The sequence below is a fragment of the Balaenoptera physalus genome, assembly GCF_965194825.1.
Source record: "Balaenoptera physalus genome assembly, chromosome: 7".
Lineage (NCBI taxonomy): Eukaryota > Metazoa > Chordata > Mammalia > Artiodactyla > Balaenopteridae > Balaenoptera > Balaenoptera physalus.
The window spans coordinates 95,562,999-95,567,264 of record NC_138886.1 but is presented as its reverse complement, the minus strand read 5'-3'; the positions used below and the strand labels follow the sequence as shown (position 1 = coordinate 95,567,264).

The following is a 4,266-nucleotide window of genomic DNA, read 5'->3' as shown; positions in this document are numbered from 1 at the left end:
TCGTCTCACCCTTATGAGCGGGTCATTTCCCCTGCTCTGATGATTCAAAGTCTCTGCCGGCACCCACAGGACAGTGACTGAGGCATCCACACTCCTCAGCATGGATCCCAGCTCCCACCCAGATCTGGGGCCGCAGACACCTCTCCCCCACCCCTGCTGCCCCTGTGAGCAAGCTGTTCTTGTGAAACACGGTCATAGTTTGTCAGGAGGAACTGTTTTCTATGGGAATACAAATCAGTGTTGATACCAATACACACACATGTCCAGCCATGGGTGGAAAGGGAAGGGACAGTAGTTCTGGGGTGTCTTTGCACACCCCTAGGCCCCTAAGGCCAGTCCCCACAGCCACAGCCAGATGGGTCCTCCTCCCTCAGTTGAAAGAGATGCTGCTGCACAGAAATCCCACAAGTTCCACAAAGGGGCCCAACTGTCGTTTCCCTTAGACTCACCTGTAACAGGTGCCCCATGAATTTCCCCGCGCCCATTCCCCTTGTTGCATCCTCACTGGGATTAAGAGGTAGCTGCCTCAACCACTCTCCACATTGCAATAATCCCAGTGGGACTAGAGAACGCTCCCGCTATGATGAGGCAGACAGTCCTGTCCCAATGGCCAAGACTTTTCCTCTCTGGTCAGGCCACCCACACAGGAAACCCTGGATGAGCGGAGGGTCACCCCAGCGCCATCGCCTGGCCACTTCAGGGAAGCAGAGAGCAGCTCCATAAAGACAAGGGCCGTCTCCAGGCTCCGTCCTAGAAACTGGTTAGTGTCCAGAGGGCTGAGAGGCACAAAAGCAGCTCTCCCTCCCCAGACGGTTCAGGGATGCAGAAGATGCTACAGATGCCCCAGAAGGCCCCTAGCCAAGCAGGCTTTAGAGAAGCGGATGATGAGGGGGTCCCTGGGGAAAGTGAGAGCTATGCGTTCCCAGGGGCAGCCTGAGGAGTCCTTGTCTATGTGGAGGAAAGGTTTGGCCACCTGTAGATCCATAGCTCCTGTGACCTCCCTCACCCTTCCTCTCAGGATCGCTCTCTGTGGAGCAGCAACACACGAAGAAGATGATGGTGGCCTGAGAGCATTTCCCACCAAAACTATCTTTATTCACAATTTTCATACATCACTCCAAAGGTCCTGCCCACACCCATCTCCCCCACCTCCCTAACCCCCCACAATCCCAGGATCAGCACTGGGGTGAGGAGGAGCCCCTAGGCTCCCCTGGGGGCCGCCCTGGGGGGCTCGCCCTGGAGGGCCGGCCCGGCTGTTCCCTACTGGCTGCAGTGCTTCCTCTTCTTCTTCCTCCTCTTCCCTGTGACAAACGGGTCACGCTTTCTCTTTCTCGGCTGTGAGGGGCGAGCCAGCCCCAGAGCCAAGGCTGGCCTCGCAGAGACCCCGTGGCCAGCCCCGGGGATGGGCAGCTTCTCAGCAGCGGCTGGGCGCCCACACAGAGCCCGCTTCCTCGACTTGGGAGCGGCTGGTGGATCTGGGCTGGGGCCTCTTGTCTGAGGGGAGGGGGCCTGGGGAGCACTCTGGGCCCCCCAACCTCCAGGGGAGGCCAGGCCTGAGGCAGGGGCAGGTGTCTGGGACAGCCCGCAAGGCGGCAGGCTCTGCGGAGAGGCCAAGAGGGAGGCCAGGCTGGGGAGCTCCTCCTCGTCCTCACTGGACGCGTCCCTGGGCCCTCGGGCCTCCGGAACAGGAGACGCCTCTCTGAGAACAGACGCATCCCTGGGTCCCAGTAGAGGGCCAGTGCGCCTTTGACCCTGGGGAGGGGAGGGCCGTCCGGCCCGGAATGGAGAGACCTCCTGACGTCCTCGACAGGGACCAAAGACTCTGAGCACGAACGGGCCAGTGTCTGCTCGGATGGGCCTATGAAGAGCCTCAACATCAATCTCTGGTGGGCAGGCTTCATCACTGACCCCTCGATGGCGGTCTTGGTCGTGCCTCTGGGCACCTTGGCCGGCGTGGGACTCAGATGGACTTGAGCCCATTCCGGGTGCACTGTGGCTCGGGGCTGCCGGCCCACCTTCCTCCTCTTTCAAGGCCAGGAGTTGTTTCTGCACCAGCTGGTAGGAGGGAGGAGGACAGTGACGGCTCCACGCGCACGTGTGAGAGGAGGAGCACTGGGCAGTGGGACAATGGCCCTGGGGGGGAGGAGGGGACGGGTGACCCCAGGACTAGACTCCAAATACAGACACGATGGCATTCCTGCCATCCTCCTGCACCTTATTCCCAGCTGTGTGTCCTTCCCTCCGCTCCCGGCTCCCCATCCTCTCCTTCCTATCACCCTGAGCTGCACACACCCCAGAGAGGGCCCTTCCCCATGCCAGGCCTCCGAGGCAGGGAAGGGATGGACAGAGCCATGTGGGCCTCCTGCTCTGGGGCCCTACCTCTCCCCTGCTCACTGGGGTCCCTCGTGCCCTGGTCTTCCTAGGTGTCCCTTGTCTCCCCTGTTCTACCTGCGATCCCTCCCTCCTCTGGCTCCCCTGGGCAACCTGGTTTCCCCTGTCCCCTGGATCACCTGGTGTCCCCCCTCCCCTGGTGTCCCCTGGCTCCCTAAGTGTCCCTCTCCCTCCCCTGGCTCACTTCTTCAGGGGTGAGTCCTTCCTCCTGCTTAAGCTCCTCAGCAAGGGCCAAGAGATCCAGCTGCGGGTCTGGGGAAAACAATTCTGCCGGGAATCGAGGATGAATGACTGCCTCCACCTCGGACAGAAAGAAGAGGCTGTGAGCATCCTTGGCCAGGAGTGGCCTGTGACACAAGAAGACCAGGAGGGAAAGTGAAAAGCAGAGACCCACCCCCACTCTCCTCCACAAGGCGGGGATGGTCAGCACACACACACACACACACACATGCACATACACAGTCACACACAAAAGAGCACATATACAGATGCACATACACAGACACACAAAAGCATACACACAGACACAAACATATACACACATACATCTGCGTAAACCTCCCCTAACACCAGGCTCAGGAACAAGGAGCTGAGCTTAAGTCCCATCGGCCTGAGCAGAACCCAGATCTTAGGTGCTGAGAGTTCCATGCCCTGGCATCTTGTAGACCCCAGGCTCCAGGCCCAGCCTACCTTGGTGACAGAGTGTTCCCGGGAACGCAGCTCGTCAGTGTAGCTCAAGAGACACGGGTCCAAGTAGGTGTCGTCCTCTTCCTGCTTCAGCTCATTTCCGTCCTTTCCACATTCTGCATGTGACTTGCCCATGGCTGAGTGGACGTGTCCCACCAGCGCCTCCATCCTGTCCACATACTCCCTCACAGTCTCAGGGGGAATCTCCTTGGGCGCCTTGGGCTCCGGGGGCCACTGGGATCTGTGTGGCTTCGGGTGCGAGGGCTGGGCCCTGGGGCCGGACATCCTGGGAGCACAGGCTGAGGCAGAGCAGAAGGAAGGGAAGGAAGGTGAGGGACTCCCGGTCCACCTCCTGACCACCGAGCGCACGTTGGTGAGGGCATTGTCTGGGGGACATTGATGTGGGTGTGGGAGGGGTCAGGACCATCTGAAGCCTCATGCACAGTTGGAGAGGGGAGGTAAGGGGGTCATCTAAGAGAGTCACAAGTAAGGAAGTGGGGAACCTCCAATTTTCTAGGGGTCTCCCCATCAAGCCCACTTCTTAGGCAGACTTCGTGTGGGGTCCTTTGACAGGGAGGTGTGAGAGGAGTTACAAAACTGACCAAGTCAATACCCCGTAGTGACAAGGGGCAGCTGAGACCCCACCCCCCACCCCCCGCCTCGGTGGCTGTTTTGGTTGAAAGACCAATGCCCCTGTCTTGAAAGAAAAGGATCCACCTGGGGGCGGTGGCCAACCCTACGCCCCTGTTACCTGTGCCTTCAGCTCCAGTGGGAAGCTGGGTGACTGGCTGAAGGCCCACTTTCGGGGCTGGGGGCCCCCGAGGATCCAGCTTTGGTGGGGCTGGAGGAGGCAGGTCCTGCGCGCACTGCATCCACTGCAAATGCTGAATGTGCATCTCCTCCTTGGCCGCAAATTCCATGAACCTGGGGGGTGACGGAGGCACAGGCCACTCTGAGAAAAAGGCCTGGGTTCTGGAGCCCAACAAAGGCAGCCAAGAATGAGGCATTGGGAGAGGATGTGCCTTGGGGCCGTCAAGGCCCTGTGAGGTGCTGTCCACAGCAGAGAGCTGCTCCTGGAAGTGATAACAAGATCTGGGACCCTTCCTGCCTCACCAGCACTGGAGGGCATTCAACAGCATAGACCCAGGTCGCTGAATTGAACCAGGTCAACGGGACACATGGCTGACC

General features: G+C 59.8%; 1 pseudogene across 1 annotated transcript; it reads right to left on the bottom strand.

Annotated features, from left to right (window-relative positions):
* Positions 1-2,545: 2,545 nt before the first annotated feature.
* Positions 2,546-3,852, bottom strand: LOC309665208 (NUT family member 2F pseudogene; annotated as a pseudogene). The gene is made up of 3 exons (XR_014268447.1): positions 3,830-3,852; positions 3,082-3,377; positions 2,546-2,692 (listed from the first exon to the last, which is right to left on the bottom strand). The product of XR_014268447.1 is annotated as an NUT family member 2F pseudogene (transcript).
* Between the last annotated feature and the right edge of the window lie 414 nt (positions 3,853-4,266).